Here is an 18,641-nt window from a genome sequence, read left to right on the forward strand (position 1 = left end):
TTATAGCATTCACATAAAATTATTGTATTCAAATGCCATGTAATTACTTTTATAGTTTCTTTTACCTCCAAGGTTGAAACTCACCTGATACTTGCATTCTACAGTTATTTCTATACAGTATATACATACACACATACATACATGCATACATACATACATACATATGTATATATATATATATATATATATATATATATATATATATATATATATATATATATATATATATATATATACTGTAACATAATAAAAACAAAGACTTTACAACCTCAAACTAATAAGACAAAGCACCATATTATGAAATAACCATATAAATCATTAAGAAGAACAGACAATGTAGAAAGTCGACAGAACCGAGCAAATCCAAGAAGAGTAAATTAATCATATAAGTATAAAAAGCAGACTAGAAGAATATGACTAATTTCAGGGGAATTCCCTTCTGAGACAGATTGTCCACTACTGTTTTACTCATTGTTTTCTCGATGGCACAAATAGTTACAGTATTGACTTGTAATTAATTCAATTCTCCTAAAATATTAATCCCTTGCTGAGTATCTAGGCCTGATGTTATGAGATTTTTACTTAATGTAATAAAATACAGGAAGCCTTCACCTCACTCTAAAAATCCAAATGTACACATGATCGGCAAGAGTGCTTTAGCCATGGCATGTAATCTAGCTCTACATAACAAACAGATCTATGTAGAAGAGAAATGCTTGCCTTTTATAGTTGCTACAGGCAATAAAAATAGAAAAGATTATAATTCTTCTAGCTTTTGCAATGTTATTCGCTAATGCTCTTGCACAATGTAAACTTTTAAGTGATATTATAAATCAGAAACCTAGTAAAGGACCTTTAATTATGGATTTTTCAATGTTCAGTACCATTGCAGTCAAAGGAAACTCAAAAGTTGTGCAGTATGTCAATTTCAAAAATAAAAAAAAAAATAAAAAAAATTTAAAAAAAATTTAAGCATATGACCTTGAATATGTCATGCATAAATTAAACATATGAAGACAAAGATTTGGTTTTCTAAACAATGACAAAAATGACCGCTGCAATTGAGTACAAAATATTCAAACAAAGTACAACCTTTCAAAACTTGATGCAAATTAAATGCTTATTAAACACTTTTTCTTATTTTCATAAGAGATATTTCATGAAAATAAAGGAGCATTTTGATGAATTCATAAATCAACAATAGTATTGATGTCACTTCACAAATAAGCTCCATATTTATGAATTTGAAGAGAATTCAAATAAATTTTTTTCTGTATAGTATGAGGCTAAAATCAATCATCACTAATATACAGTAATCCAAAATCAAAATCAAACATCACTAATATACAGTAATCCAAAATTACAAACTACAATACTGTGATATCCTGTACCTGGTATCAGGACGACTGCCCCCTGGACTACTGGCCCCTAGACAAGTGGAGCCCATGACAACTGGCCCCCGGATAATTGTCTCCCTTTAGAGGAAAAAAAGTATGAAAGATAAATGATTATTGAAAATATGTTTTATTTGTTATCCTTTATGAAGAATTATTCAATGAAAGAGAATGCTAAAAATTACCCTTGAAGAAAAATTATTCAATAATACATGAATACTAAAAAATAATGACTATGTATATACTGCGCTAAAATTTTAATTTTCTAAGTTTTAAAAATGGGATTTTGATATTGGAAAAACCTATTTTTGGGGTTAGTGTTGTTTAGTCTCCAAGAAATTTTCTGTAAAGTGCTTGAACAGGGAATCCAATACAGCAAGAACATGCCAAAAAAATATTGTCCTCCCTGCTCTAGGGCCAGTGTGTCAACATGCACAGCACAGACTTCGTGACTGTAAGGAAGATCTATGGATCCAGGTTCTATTGAATCTGTAACAGCACCTCTCATGCTGAAATACATCAAAGAAACGTTGACACCCTGCTGAGAACCAACACTGGTACTGGAGCTGAAACCACCTGGTCACTAGTATACACTTGACTACCTTCTTTTACATTCAAAGTAATACTCACAAGCCTCCTTTTCCTACATGAGGTTAAGGAGGAAAGGGGTTCTTGGAGACTCCCCAGTACCTCCCAAAAACTAGTTTTTCCCCATCTCATAACACCTTTTTATCGGGTTAGTGTGCTGTGTGGTCTCCAAGTACTAACACCCGAGAAACATTAGCATAGACTCGGGTACCTTAATGGTCACCCATCTCCAACTAACCTAACTATTAGTTAGTACATACCTGGTGACCAAAAAATCACAGGTTGAAATTCACCTCATAGGAGAGGATCATTCGTGAGAGGAAGCTATAGCTTTGTATTGGTCAGTCTGTTGAGGGTCCAGGATGAGAGGTTTCCTCTTTGGTCAGGTTACCTCCCGTAGGTGCCACAAACGGGCTGAGCACCACCCACGCATGTTGTGCTGCTTGGATTTTTTCAGGTTGTGTTTTATAAATACTGTATCCCCAGACCAACACCTAAAACCCTGTATGTTCTGAAATTGCATATTACCAAATAATGCTAATGTGGAAGCAATATTTCTCACATCATGGGTTTTAGAGAGGGAGGTCGTTAGAATACGGATAGCCCCTGTAAAAACAGACTACCCTCAGCAGACATGACTCCTTTCAACTATGCCTGCACGGTAGATACTGGACAAAGGTTGTCATCCTTTGACAATAAAGCCATGATATAAAGAGGATCCTGGGTCTGGAGATGCTTTTGTTTCTTGGTTAGATATAGGAGGCCAGGAGTGATAGTGGGGAACTCCTTTTCCCTATGTAATGCTGAAAGTTTACCTTCTCTTGCTCTCAAAGCTACAGCTATAATGAAAATAACCTTCTTAAGTAACTCTTTGAGGAAAACTAGAATGATCTAACTTTGCAAAAAGTTAAAGCACCTTATTGAGAGAACGGGACATTGAAGCAATTGGCCAGGATTGTTATTGTAAGGCAAAAAAATTGTGTAATCTTGTGGAATATCTCCAAGTCTAAATCCAAGTTAAAGGCCTGTTTGAGAAGTTCTGTCAATGCAAATTTGTATAAGATTGTTAATGGTTTAAGTTTCCTTTTTTTATTGAGCTGAACTAGAAAGGAAGCCAGGAAGTCTGGGATTATTTGGCATGGGGACTTATCGTTATGGAAGGTCATCAATGCTCTTCATACCAAATGGTATTTTCTGTTGGAGGAAGTCCACTTACATTCCATCAGATTTATAATAACAACGTCTACATTAATACATTACAGTACACTTAATATACTTATTATAATAAATTTTTTGTGTAATTTGAATAAAATGATATTTTAATTATAAAATAAATTTTTGAATATACTTACCCGGTGAATATATAATAGCTGCTACTCAGCGGCTCGACAGAAAACACACTCAAAAAACTCGCGAGCGATCGCTATGAAGGTTGCGGGTGTGCCCACCAGCGCCAACTATCGGTCAGATACCACTCTTGCATGTAAACAAACCCTTCAATTCTTCTCGTCCCGCTGCGTCTCTATTGGGGAGGAAGGGAGGGCCTTTAATTTATATATTCACCGGGTAAGTATATTCAAAAATTTATTTCATAATTAAAATATCATTTTTAAATATTTAACTTAGCCGGTGAATATATAATAGCTGATTCACACCCAAGGCGGTGGGTAGAGACCAGAGTTAATTAAGTTTACAGCGTATAAGCTAAGAGTTTTTGACAGTTATCAATATAACAAAACCAAAATATATAGGTACCTGGTAAGGAAGTTGACTTAGAAGATTACTCTGCCTTGTAAGTCTGTCTTCCTCACGAAACCCAGCGATCCTCTTAGGATGCTGAAAGACTTCCAGGAGCTGAAGTATCAAGGGCTGCAACCCATACAACAGGACCTCATCAAACCCCTAATCTGGGTGCTCTCAAGAAATGACTTTGACCACCCGCCAAATCAACCAGGATGCGAAAGGCTTCTTAGCCTTCCGTACAACCCATAAAACAATATTAAAAACATTTCAAGAGACAGATTAAAAAGGATATTGGAATTAGGGAAGTGTAGTGGTAGAACCCTCACCCACTACTGCACTCGCTGCTACGAATGGACCCAGTGTGTAGCAGTCCTCGTAAAGAGTCTGGACATCTTTCAAGTAAAATGACGAGAACACTGACTTGCTTCTCCCAAAGGTCGCGTCCATGATACTTTGCAGAGATCTATTTTGCTTGAAGGCCACGGAGGTTGCTATAGCTCTAATCTCGTGCGTCTTAACCTTAAGCAAAGATCGGTCTTCCTCATTCAAGTGGGAATGGGCTTCTCGTATTAAAAATCTGATAAAATATGACAAAGCATTCTTTGACATAGGTAAGGATGGTTTCTTAACCGAACACCATAACGCTTCAGATTTACCTCGTAATGGCTTAGTACGAGCTAAATAGAACTTAAGAGCTCTAACGGGACATAACACTCTCTCCAGTTCGTTGCCTACGATCTCTGATAAGCAAGGAATATCAAAAGATTTAGGCCAAGGACGAGAAGGCAGTTCATTCTTGGCCAGGAAACCAAGTTGAAGAGAACAAGTGGCGTTTTCTGTAGAAAAACCGATGTTCTTGCTGAAGGCATGAAGTTCACTGACTCTTTTAGCCGAGGCCAAGCACACCAGGAAAAGAGTCTTAAGAGTGAGATCCTTCAGGGAGGCTGAATGTAATGGCTCAAACCTGTCTGACATGAGGAACCTTAGGACCACGTCTAAGTTCCATCCAGGAGTAGCCAAACGACGTTCCTTAGAGGTTTCAAAAGACTTAAGGAGATCTTGTAAATCTTTATCGTTGGAAAGATCTAAGCCTCTATGCCGGAAGACCGAAGCCAACATGCTCCTGTAGCCCTTGATCGTGGAAGCTGAAAGGGAGCGAACCTTTCTCAGGTGTAAGAGAAAATCAGCGATTTGGGCTACAGAGGTACTGGACGAGGATACAGATACTGACTTGCACCAGATTCGGAAGATTTCCCACTTCGATTGGTATACTCTAATGGTAGAAGCTCTCCTCGCTCTTGCAATCGCACTGGCTGCCTCCTTCGAAAAGCCTCTAGCTCTAGAGAGTCTTTCGATAGTCTGAAGGCAGTCAGACGAAGAGCGTGGAGGCCTTGGTGTACCTTCTTTACGTGGGGCTCACGTAACAGGTCTACTCTTAGAGGAAGACTTCTTGGAAAGTCTACCAGCCATCGAAATACCTCGGTGAACCATTCTCTCGCGGGCCAGAGGGGAGCAACTAACGTCAACCTTGTCCCTTCGTGAGAGGCGAACTTCTGCAGTACCTTGTTGACAATCTTGAATGGTGGGAATGCATATAGGTCTAGATGAGACCAATCTAGAAGAAAAGCGTCTATATGTATTGCTGCTGGGTCTGGGACTGGAGAGCAATAGATTGGAAGTCTCTTGGTCATCGAGGTTGCAAAGAGGTCTATGGTGGGTTGACCCCAAGTCGCCCAAAGCCTCTTGCACACGTCCTTGTGGAGGGTCCATTCCGTAGGAATTACCTGACCCTTCCGACTGAGGCAATCTGCTAAGACGTTCAAGTCGCCCTGGATAAACCTCGTTAACAGGGAGATGCCTCGATCTCTTGACCAAGTGAGCAGGTCCCTTGCGATCTCGTACAGTGTCAGGGAGTGGGTGCCTCCTTGCTTGGAAATGTATGCCAAGGCTGTGGTATTGTCCGAGTTGATCTCCACCACTTTGTTTCGAAGGAGACTCTCGAAGTTCATCAAGGCCAGGTGGACTGCCAAAAGCTCCTTGCCGTTGATGTGCATGCTCCTCTGACTTGAGGTCCACAGACCTGAGCATTCCCGACCGTCCAGGGTCGCACCCCAACCCAAATCCGATGCGTCTGAGAATAGAACGTGGTTTGGTTTCTGAACTGCTAGGGGAAGTCCCTCTCTTAGACTGATATTGTCATTCCACCAATTCAGGCATGCCTTTACTGTTTCGGAGATCGGGATTGAGACCGCCTCTAGCGTCTTGTCCTTTTTCCAGGGAAAAGCTAGATGGAACTGGAGAGGTCGAAGGTGTAGCCTTCCTAGTGAGGCAAACTGCTCCAGGGATGATAGAGTCCCTACCAGACTCATCCAATTCCTGACTGAGCAACGTTCTCTCTTCAACATCCGTTGGATTATGAGCAGGGCTTGCTCTATTCGGGGGGCAGACGGAAAAGCCCGAAAAACTGGACTGCGAATCTCCATCCCTAAATACAGTATAGTTTGGGATGGAATCAGCTGGGACTTTTCCATGTTGACCAAAAGTCCCAATTCCTTGGTCAGATCCAATGTCCAATGAAGATCCTGCAGACAGCGATGACTGGACGAGGCTCTGAGAAGCCAGTCGTCCAAGTAAAGGGAGGCTCGGATTCCCGATAAATGGAGGAATTTTGCCACATTCCTCATAAGCCTCGTAAACACGAGAGGAGCAGGACTTAGGCCAAAGCACAGGGCCCGAAACTGGTACACCACATTGTCGAAAACAAACCTCAGAAAAGGTTGGGAATCTGAGTGAATGGGGATGTGGAAGTATGCGTCTCTTAGGTCGAGAGAGACCATCCAGTCTCCCTTTCTGACCGCTGCTAAGACTGATTTCGTGGTCTCCATGGTAAACTTTGTCTTCGTGACAAAGACGTTCAGGGCACTGACGTCTAGCACCGGTCTCCAACCTCCTGTCTTCTTCGGTACTAGGAAGAGGCGGTTGTAAAACCCCGGTGATTGAAGGTCCGAGACTTTCACCACCGCTCCCTTCTCTAGCAAAAGAGACACTTCTAGTTTCAGGGCTTGTCTCTTTGATTCCTCTCGGTATATGGGAGAGAGGTCGATGGGGGAAGTCGCTAGAGGAGGTTTGTGTACAAATGGAATTTTGTACCCCTCTCTGAGCAACCTCACAGACTGTTTGTCTGCGCCCCTCTTCTCCCAGGCTTGCCAGAAGTTCTTGAGTCTGGCACCTACTGCTGTCTGAGGCTGCGGGCAGTCAGACTCTGCCACGTGAGGACTTGGCTCCTCTCTTCTTTCCTTTCTTTCCCTCGGCACGAGTACTTCCCCTGCTGGGAGCTCTGCCACGAAAGGGCGGTATAAACCTGGACGCCGGAGTGTCTATCCTTGGTCTCGCAGAAAAGGATGTCGAAGGAGTCCCTTTGCGAGCAGAGGACGCTACCAAGTCATGGGTGTCCTTCTGCACGAGTGACAAAGCTATGTCCTTAACCAAATGTTCAGGGAACAAAAACTTCGATAAGGGAGCAAAGAGTAGCTCAGATCTTTGACAGGGAGTAACTCCTGCCGACAGATAAGAGCAAAGAGACTCTCGCTTCTTAAGGACTCCTGAAGTAAAAGAGGAGGAGAGCTCATTGGATCCATCGCGGATGGCTTTATCCATGCAGGACATAATGAGTAGGGAGACATCTCTATCAGCCGATGAGATTTTCCTACTTAAGGCTCCCAAACACCAGTCAAGGAAGTTGAAAACTTCAAAGGCTCTAAAAATGCCTTTCAGCAGATGGTCAAGGTCCGAAGATGACCAACTAATCTTCGAGCGTCTCATGGCTAGGCGGCGGGGAGAGTCTACAAGGCTTGAGAAGTCGCCCTGGGCAGAGGCAGGGACTCCCAAGCCGAGAACTTCTCCCGTGGCATACCAGACGCTCGATCTAGACGAGAGTTTAGATGGAGGGAAGGCAAAGGCCGTCTTCCCCAAACTCCTCTTGGTTTCCAACCAATCGCCTAAAAGCCGTAAAGCTCTCTTGGATGAGCGAGAGAGCACAAGTTTTGTAAAGGCTGGCATGTCAGCAGGTACGCCTAAAACAAACTCAGACGGCGGTGAACGAGGAGCAACAGAGACGAAGTTATCGGGAAACAACTCCTTAAAAATTAACATGACTTTCTTAAAGTCCATTGAAGGCGGAACTGTTCTGGGTTCATCAATATCTGAAGGATGATCCTCAGGCTGAGGGTCAGCAACGTCCTCATCTGAAGGTTCCTCATCTGACAACTGCTGAGAAACAAGCAAAGGGGTTGGCAATGCTTGACACGCTGCGTCCACACGCACTGGTGCATTAGTAGCGGACCAGGACGCAACGTCATGTAACTGCTTGACAGTCTGTGAACTGTCAACAACAACAGGTGCGTGAGGACGCACAGCGTCCACCCGAGACTGCTTTGACCGCCTAGTCTGAGCAGTCAAAACAACTCTAGACTGCGGATGTTGACGCTCAGCGTCAAAACAAGTCAACTCCGATGGTTGGCGAACGTCCTGAACGTCAACAGGAGCATCAGCAAGTTGCCTAACGTCCAAATGCGGCTGAAAATCCACACGAGACCGCATCGAGTGTGGTTCTAAACAAACTGATTGACGTGACTTGGCTACACCAACGTCAACAGGACGCACAAAGGAACGTTTGGGTGGCTGAAGGCCAGGATCTTGATGAGATAAACGGCTAGGCTCAACGGAAACCTTATCGGCAGAATAGTCTTCCATAAGGGAGGCAAGCTTAGACTGCATGTCCTGCAGTATAACCCATTTAGGGTCCACGGGAATGGGTGCGGTAACCGACGGGGTTAACGTCTGAGACGGCACAACCTTGCCTTGCTTAGGCGGCGAGCAGTCATCCGATGACTGCAACGGGTCCGAACTGTCCCAATGACTACATCCAGGACGTTGGACCTGTCCTGAAGGGACCGACTTCCGTTTAAGAGGCCTAGAAACCTTGCTCCACGGTTTCTTGCGTGAAAAGCCTTCGGAAGACGAGGAGAAAATGGGCTCTCTCGTCTTATGGTAGGGGCGATCTTGGTGAGATACGCCTGATACCATAGAGGGAACGTCTGTTCGCTGATCAAGGCCTCTCGAACCCATAAGTCGTACGACATTACTTCTCCCCTGGGCTTGGGAGCTTGCAAGAGGTCCCGGACTAGGTGAACGACAGGCACGAACAGACGAACCCTCGGTCGCAACACTGTTCACAACACTTTGCGCACTAATCACTTTCCCACTTTCCGCCGTGGCACTCTGACACTTAAGTTCCTTCACGTCAGCCATGAGTTGATTACGATCAGTTGCTAACGCTTCAACTTTTTCCCCCAAGGCATGAATAGCACGTAACATGTCTTGCATAGATGGTTCCTGAGTGCTAGAAGGGGGGTTAGGAACAACCACTACAGGGGATGGATTAGGTTCAGGGGCATGTGGAGAGGAAAAATCTACAGACCTAGATGAACTCCTCCTTACCCTATCTCTCTCTAGCCTACGTGCATATTTATCGTATTCGAGCCAATCGAATTCCGAAAGGCCCACGCATTCCTCACACCGATCTCCCAATTGACAGGTTTTACCCCGACAATTGGAACACACAGTATGTGGGTCGAGAGATGCCTTTGGAAGACGCCTATTACAGTCCCTAGCATTACACTTCCGAAATCTAGGTACTTGTGAAGGGTCAGCCATTTTGAATTAGTCAAAGAAAATTCCAAAAAACAATCCAAGTCATAAACAAATAATCTGATTCAATAAAGAGTTCAAGAGTTTATGTTGAGGAAAAACACCTGCACTGCGAAAGCTCAAACCAAAATGAAGTACTTCACCAAATATGTTGAGAAAACTCCAGGTTCTACAGTGAGTATTGATACGTCTTGTCGTCAAGGTCGACAGAGAAGAATTGAAGGGTTTGTTTACATGCAAGAGTGGTATCTGACCGATAGTTGGCGCTGGTGGGCACACCCGCAACCTTCATAGCGATCGCTCGCGAGTTTTTTGAGTGTGTTTTCTGTCGAGCCGCTGAGTAGCAGCTATTATATATTCAGCGGCTAAGTTAAATATTTAAAATTTCCCTTCCAGCATACTATTACTGTAGAAATGCAAGGTTATTTTCAGCTCTTGTCCATGAAATCCTCTGGAAGTTCCAGACTTGGTATCTGAAGAAGAGTAGGCTCCTTATCTCCCCTATAATGCATAAAGACAAACTCATCATTCGGTATTGGGTGATACATTTGTTCCCCATTGATTCTTTTGATTTCTCTCACCTCCCTTTCATATGCATGATTTGATAAGGGACATGTTTGCATACAACTAAAGTTATCTGCTACTACTTGGAGAAGGCAATTTGTAGTGGAGTTGGATGCTACTTTACATTACAGGTGATATTTCCAATGAGAATGGGTCAGAAAATCTTCATTGAGTTTGGTGAAATTATGGTGAAAAGTTATAAAAGAGAGTCTGAGACAGCTTCTGTAGCAACTGATTTTGAAATGTGAATCTTGTAGGCATTACTGTACTGATGTACAGTACTGTAAATAAGACAAATCTTTGTTTACAGCCATACCTTATTCTTCTTCATTATCATCAATACTTTTCGTCATCCTCAGTGTAGCTGTTACATTATCCTAGAACAACACTTATCTTGCTATATCCTTTAGCTAACAAAATTACAAGGCCATTGACAGATTGAAATGTGATAAAGCAACTCAAAATGGCCAAGTTTTGAACTACCACCACACTCCAAATAGCAAGACTGATGTCCATATTTGCTTCTGATTTTGGGTCATCTCCTTGATGCCTTTTATGAGAGCTTCTTCATTAGTTTCTTCGTGCCTTCAGTTGCGTTTGTGTCACTACTTCCCTCTGAAATTCTGTCTGGTGTGTGAAATCTCTGCCTGCAGTCCACATGATACCTTACTCCTGCTGTGTGAAGATTTCCTACTGCACCATCTAGACAAATTCTGAAATTTTCAAGTTATCTTTTTTATCATTGCATGTTCTTATGATTAAGCAACGGATCTTTACCTTTCCATTCATATTCAATTGCATAAAACATGTAAGCTGGTTTGCATTACTGATTCTTGGCGTCTTATTACGTTGAAGATCTAATCAGAGCAGGGTAGACGATACTTTTCTGGTAATTTCTTGTTGTACAGTATTAGATTCCTTATTCTAGCCCTTTAAAGTTAAAATCTGGAGTAGCAGAACAGCATTTCCATTCATCAATGAGTTGAGTAGTTCTACCTTCATCAGTTGTGTTTGGCTTCTTTACAATATTTGATACAGTGAAAAAATGTAATACACAATTATTTATGATAATGTATCATAAGATTAGGATTCTCTTGTATTTGATGTTGCAGTTCTTAATGTAAACTGTCACCATATGCTAGACTTACTCTCCTGATAGACAATATAAAAATACTTCCTGGAAGGATTTCTAGTTTTTTTTTTTTTTTTTTTTTTTTTACAATTTTCTGCATAGCGGAAATAAAAAATACACTAAGCCTCTTTAATCCCCATAATAACTATTTTTCAGCTTGGTAAGGCTCAGAAAAGAAATTTGGCATTACCGTATATTAACTAATGCATTACATATACTGTAGTATAGAAACAACAGTGAATAATATTAAACCATTTTATAGATCAATCTGATAGGCAAATAAAGCTACTGTATATATAAAATTTGGCTAAAATATGTTATTTTCATTAGTAAAATAAATTTTTGAATATACTTACCCGATAATCATGTAGCTGTCAACTCCGTTGCCCGACAGAATTCTACGGACGGGATACGCCAGCGATCGCTATACAAGAGGGGGGTGTACTCACCAGCGCCACCTGTGGCCAGGTACTGCAGTACTTCTTGTTGACACCACCTCAATTTTTCCTCGGTCCACTGGTTCTCTATGGGGAGGAAGGGTGGGTCAATTAAATCATGATTATCGGGTAAGTATATTCAAAAATTTATTTTACTAATGAAAATAAAATTTTTCAATATTAATCTTACCCGATAATCATGTAGCTGATTCACACCCAGGGAGGTGGGTGAAAACCAGTGTACATGTATATCAAGAAGCTAAGTATCCCGTATTTCATATTATCAGTTATTCAAAATAACAATGAAATTATAAGTACCTGGTAAGGAAGTCGACTTGAACCATTACTCTGCCTTTAATAAGTTCGTCTTCCTTACTGAGCGCAGCGTTCCTCTTAGGAGGCTGAACAACTCTAAGGTGCTGAAGTATAAAGGGCTGCAACCCATACTAAAGGACCTCTACACAACCTCTAACCTAGGCGCTTCTCAAGAACGAATTGACCACCCGCCAAATCAACTAGGATGCGGAAGGCTTCTTAGCCTACCGTAACAACCCAAAAAACAACAATAAAAGCATTCAAGAGAAAGGTTAAAAAAGGTTATGGGATTAAGGGAATGTAGTGGCTGAGCCCTCACCTACTACTGCACTCGCTGCTACGAATGGTCCCAGGGTGTAGCAGTTCTCGTAAAGAGACTGGACATCTTTGAGATAAAATGATGCAAACACTGACTTGCTCCTCCAATAGGTTGCATCCATAATACTCTGCAGAGAACGGTTCTGTTTGAAGGCCATCGAAGTAGCTACAGCTCTCACTTCGTGGGTCCTTACCTTCAGCAAAGCAAGGTCTTCATCCTTCATGTGAGAATGAGCTTCTCTAATCAGAAGCCTTATGTAATACGAAACTGCGTTTTTGGACATAGGCATCGAAGGTTTCTTGATGGCACACCATAAGGCTTCTGATTGTCCTCGTATAGGTTTTGACCTTTTAAGATAATACTTTAGAGCTCTGACAGGGCAAAGAACTCTCTCTAGCTCGTTACCCACCATGTTGGAGAGGCTAGGAATTTCGAACGATCTAGGCCAAGGACGTGAAGGAAGTTCATTTTTTGCCAAAAACCCGAGCTGTAAGGAACATGTTGCTGTTTCGGATGTGAATCCTATGTTCCTGCTGAAGGCGTGAACCTCACTAACTCTTTTGGCTGTTGCAAGGCAGACGAGGAAAAGAGTTTTGAGAGTAAGGTCTTTGAAAGAGGCTGACTGGAGAGGTTCAAATCTAGAAGACATCAGGAACCTTAAGACTACGTCTAGATTCCAGCCTGGAGTGGACAAGCGACGTTCTTTAGAGGTCTCGAAAGACTTAAGGATGTCCTGAAGGTCCTTGTTGGAAGAAAGATCCAAGCCTCTGTGGCGGAAAACTGATGCCAACATACTTCTGTACCCTTTGATCGTAGGAGCCGAAAGAGATCTAACATTCCTAAGATGTAACAGGAAGTCAGCAACTTGGGTTACAGAGGTATTGGTAGAGGAAACTGCATTGGCTCTGCACCAGCTTCGGAAGACTTCCCACTTGGATTGATAGACTCTACGAGTGGAAATCCTCCTTGCTCTGGCAATCGCTCTGGCTGCCTCCTTCGAAAAGCCTCTAGCTCTAGAGAGTCTTTCGATAGTCTGAAGGCAGTCAGACGAAGAGCGTGGAGGCTTGGGTGTACCTTCTTTACGTGTGGTTGACGTAGAAGGTCCACTCTTAGAGGGAGAGTCCTGGGAACGTCGACCAGCCATTGCAGTACCTCTGTGAACCATTCTCTTGCAGGCCAAAGGGGAGCAACCAACGTCAGCCGTGTCCCTTCGTGGGAGACGAACTTCTGAATAACTCTGTTGATGATCTTGAACGGCGGGAATGCATAAAGATCGAGATGGGACCAATCCAGCAGAAAAGCATCCACGTGAACTGCTGCCGGGTCTGGAATTGGGGAACAGTACAATGGGAGCCTCTTGGTCATGGAGGTGGCGAACAGATCTATCGTTGGCTGACCCCACAAGGTCCAAAGTCTGTTGCACACGTCCTTGTGAAGGGTCCATTCTGTGGGGATGACTTGACCCTTCCTGCTGAGGCGATCTGCCGAGACATTCATATTGCCCTGAATGAATCTCGTTACCAGCTTGAGGTTTAGACTTCTTGACCAAATGAGGAGGTCCCTTGCGATCTCGTATAGCTTCCTCGAATGAGTCCCTCCCTGCTTGGAGATGTATGCCAAGGCTGTGGTGTTGTCGGAGTTCACCTCCACCACCTTGTTTAGCAGGAGGGACTTGAAGTTCATTAAGGCCAGATGTACTGCCAACAACTCCTTGCAATTGATGTGAAGCGTTTCCTGTTCCTTGTTCCATGTCCCCGAGCATTCCTATCCGTCCAAGGTCGCGCCCCAGCCCGAGTCTGATGCGTCCGAATAGAGATGAAGATTGGGGGTCTGAACAGCTAACGAGAGACCCTCCTTGAGAAGGATGTTGCTCTTCCACCACATGAGAGTAGTCTTCATCTCTTTGGTAACAGGAATAGAGACCGCTTCGAGCGTCATATTCTTGTCCCAGTGAGCTGCTAGATGGAATTGAAGGGGGCGGAGGTGGAGTCTCCCTAACTCGGTGAACAGGGCTAACGATGACAGGGTCCCTGTTAGACTCATCCACTGTCTCACCGAGCATCTGTTTCTCTTCAGCATGCTCAGAATGCACTCTAGGGCTTGGTTGATTCTTGGGGCCGACGGAAAAGCCCGAAAAGCTTGACTCCGAATCTCCATTCCCAGGTAAACGATGGTTTGGGAAGGAATAAGCTGGGACTTTTCTAAGTTGATCAAAAGACCTAGTTCCTTGGTCAAGTCCAAAGTCCAATTGAGACTCTCCAGACAGCGACGACTTGTGGGGGCTCTTAACAGCCAGTCGTCTAAATAAAGGGAGGCTCTGATGTCCGCCAAGTGGAGGAATTTCGCAAGATTCCTCATCAGTCGCGTAAACACCATAGGTGCCGTGCTTAGGCCAAAACACAGGGCTTGGAATTGGTACACAACCTTTCCAAAAACGAATCTCAGAAAAGGTTGGGAGTCTGGATGAATGGGGACGTGAAAGTAAGCGTCTTTCAGATCCAACGAGACCATCCAGTCCTCCTGCCTGACCGCTGCTAGGACCGACTTCGTCGTCTCCATAGTGAACGTCTGCTTGGTGACATAAGCATTGAGCGCACTGACGTCCAGCACCGGTCTCCAACCTCCTGTCTTCTTGGCCACCAGAAAGAGACGGTTGTAGAAGCCCGGGGATTGATGATCCCGGACTATCACCACTGCCTCCTTCTGTAACAGGAGCGACACCTCTTGATGTAACGCTAGCCTCTTGTCCTTTTCCTTGTAGTTGGGAGAGAGGTTGATGGGAGAAGTGGTCAGAGGGGGATTGCGGCAGAATGGAATCTTGTAACCCTCCCTTAGCCACTTGACAGACTGGGCGTCTGCACCTCTTCTTTCCCAAGCTTGCCAGAAGATCTTGAGTCTGGCTCCTACAGCTGTCTGGAGAGGAGGAGAGTCAGTGTTTGCCTTTCGAAGACTTGATACCTTTCTTGGACCTGCCCCTGTGACCGTCTGGGCGGGTACCTCCTCGGTTGGGGGCTCTGCCACGAAAGGGCGGAATAAATCTAGTAGCAGGAGTATCAGCCACTGGGGTGCGGTAAGTTCTAGGAACTGAAGGAGCAACCTTAGCCTTCCGTGCTGAAGAGGCCACAAGATCATGCGTGTCCTTCTGAATGAGAGCCGCAGACAATTCCTTGATAAGATCCTCAGGAAACAGGAACTTAGAAAGAGGAGCAAAAAGTAACTGTGACCTTTGGCAAGAGGTGATACCAGTGGAAAGGAAGGAGCAAAGCTGTTCCCTTTTCTTGAGGACTCCCGATACAAACATAGAGGCCAGTTCGCCGGAACCATCGCGAATTGCTTTGTCCATACAGGACATGATCAGCATGGCCGAGTCTTTGTCAGATGGGGCAGTCTTCTTGCTCAAGGCCCCCAGGCACCAGTCGAGAAAATTAAAAATCTCAAAGGCGCGAAAGACTCCTTTCAAGAAGTGGTCCAGGTCAGAAAAGGTCCAGCAGACCTTAGAGCGTCTCATAGCCGACCTCCGTGGAGAGTCAACCAAACTTGAGAAGTCAGCCTGGGCAGAGGCAGGGACCCCCAAGCCTGGTTCCTCTCCTGTGGCATACCAGACGCCCGCCTTAGACGTCAGCTTAGGAGGTGGAAACATAAAAGACGTCTTTCCCAGTTGCTGCTTGGACTGCAACCAATCCCCTAACATTCTCAAAGCTCTCTTAGAAGATCTAGCGAAGACGAGCTTAGTGTAGGCAGACTTAACAGGTTGCATGCCTAGAGAGAACTCGGATGGAGGAGAGCGAGGGGTAGCAGAAACAAAGTGATCCGGGTAAAGTTCTCTGAACAGAGCCAGAACCTTGCGAAAGTCGATGGAGGGTAGCAATGACTTGGATTCCTCCACGTCAGATGAAGGATCATCCAGGTGAGCAGCTTCATCCTCAGAAACCTCATCACCTGAGGGTTGAGAAGCGAGAGGTAAAGTTAAAGCGGTCTGCTGAATGGCTGAATCCTGAAGAGCGGGTGCATGCGCACTTGCGGATTCATCCTCAAGTCTCTGTTGAAGAGGATGAGGGCTGGTAATGACAAAGTCCTGAGGCTGGGATGAAGGAGGTTCTGCGGAGGTCTGAGGAGCAAGCGTGGTGAGAGGCGACTGTAGTAAAGCATGAGGCTCATGCTGCATAGACTGCGGTTCAAGTTGAATGGGAAGAGGCTCAAGCTGAGGAGAAAGTGGCAGATGCATGCGTTGAGGTGGCTGACTCATAGCATGAGGTTCCTGCCTCAAGAGTTGCGCTTGCCTCAAGGGTTGAGGTGGCTGCGCAGAGAGAGGCTCTTGACTCACGAGTTGAGGTTCTTGAGGTGCTTGCCTCGAGAGTTGAGGTTCTCGCCTCGAGGAAAGTGGAGGTGGTTGCTGCGAGAGTTGAGGTGGCAGCTGCCTCAAGGATGGTAGAGGTTGTCGTACCTCAAGAGGTTGCTGCCTCGAGGGTGGTTGTAATGCAAGATACTCCTGCCTCAAGGGTAGAGGAGGTTGTAAGGCATAAGGCTCCTGCCCCCATTGTTGAGGAGGTTGCTGCGTGGTAAGAGGCTCCTGCCTCAAGGAAAGTGGAGGTTGCTGCACAGCGCTGGGGTCTGGCAACTCCCAACGCGGCAGCTCACGCATGGAGGTAGCTTGAGGAACCTCAACCTCATACGTCTGGCAGATTGTACTGCGCAGAGGAGGAGGAGCGTTCGCAGGAGGAGGTGTATTAACCTTCTCTGCCTGAAACTCCCGCATCAAAACCGCAAGCTGCGACTGCATAGTCTGCAGCATAGCCATCTTAGGATCAACAGAAGTTGAGGTCTGTTGAGGCATAGCTTTAACAGAAGTTGAGGTCTGTTGAGGCAGCGCCTTACCTCTCTTAGGAGGCGTGCAGTCACCTGATGACTGCGGCGAGTCCGAGCTAGCCCAATGGCTACACCCTGGCTGTTGGACTCGCGCGGTCTGGACTTTACGCTTAAGAGGTCTTGAGGCCTGAGTCCAGCGTTTTCTCCCCGAAAAATCTTCTGCAGACGAGGATTTAAAGGGCTCAATCGTCTGAGAGTGGAAGTGACGATCTCTATAAGATACGCCCGCAACCACTGAGGATACTACTGTGCGCCGATCAAGGCCTGCCGAACCCTTTTGCCCTTCGACATTGCTTCTCCCCTGGGCTTGGGAGCTTGCAAGAGGTCCCGGACTGGGAGGACGACTGGCACGCACAGAAGTATCCTCACGCGCAACACTGACACTGACACTAGCACTAGGCACAGCACTGGCACTACCACTTCCCACTGCACTTTTCACTTTAAGTTCCTTGACGTCTGCCAAAAGGAACTTGTGGTCACTCACTACCGACTCCACTTTATCGCCTAAAGCCTGAATGGCACGTAAAACATCTGACATATCAGGCTGAGCACTAATAGTAGGTTCGGGGGTAGCCACTACAGGGGGAGGAAAAGGTTGAGGATCATGGGGGGAGGAATAAAGTAAAGAGCGAGCCGAACTCCTCCTAACTCTCTCTCTCTCTAACTTAGTGGTATATTTGAGGAATCGAATAAAATCAAGTTCCGAAAGTCCGGCACATTCCTCACATCGATCTTCCAACTGACAGGATTTTCCCCTACAGTCGGAACAAACGGTGTGAGGATCAACCGAGGCCTTCGGAAGCCGCCTAATACAAGTCCTACATCGTCTTTGGGGAGGAGCTTGAGAATGGTCGGACATCTTGAATCAGAGAACAGTCAAGGGGGATTCCAAATTAAAGCTAAAGATCGTTAAACCATAAATCAAAATTAATCCAAAAGCTATCTAAGCTAAGGGAAAAGCTTCCTGTATAGCGAAAGCTGAAATCTCAGAGCAATACTTCACCAAAACCGTGAACAAAGACTCCAAAATTATAAGCGTATCCATGTAGGTCTTGCCGGAAGCACGACAGAGGAAAAATTGAGGTGGTGTCAACAAGAAGTACTGCAGTACCTGGCCACAGGTGGCGCTGGTGAGTACACCCCCCTCTTGTATAGCGATCGCTGGCGTATCCCGTCCGTAGAATTCTGTCTGGCAACGGAGTTGACAGCTACATGATTATCGGGTAAGATTAATATTGAAAAATGTAAGACATAAATAAATACATGTGAATATTATGGCAGAATACACCTAAAAATTGGTTCTGTGCCATTAATCTTGGCTCCATTGGAATCCTCATACCCAAAAACCCAAGTTTAGATGCCAAAATCATATTCCTAAGTGAAGTGATTGAGAATTACTCATAGCCAGCAACCATTACAGATGTCATTTTGATTTTCTTGGAATGCTCAATTGTGGGAACAACAAATCAGGCAAAAAATTATCGCTTGCACACCAAACCATTAGATTTAGGTGAAAAAACTTTAACAGACTTTAATGTGTTATATTGAATATAGCCATTTTCCTGCCATACTAT

This window comes from Palaemon carinicauda, chromosome 31, assembly GCF_036898095.1.
Source record: "Palaemon carinicauda isolate YSFRI2023 chromosome 31, ASM3689809v2, whole genome shotgun sequence".
NCBI lineage: Eukaryota > Metazoa > Arthropoda > Malacostraca > Decapoda > Palaemonidae > Palaemon > Palaemon carinicauda.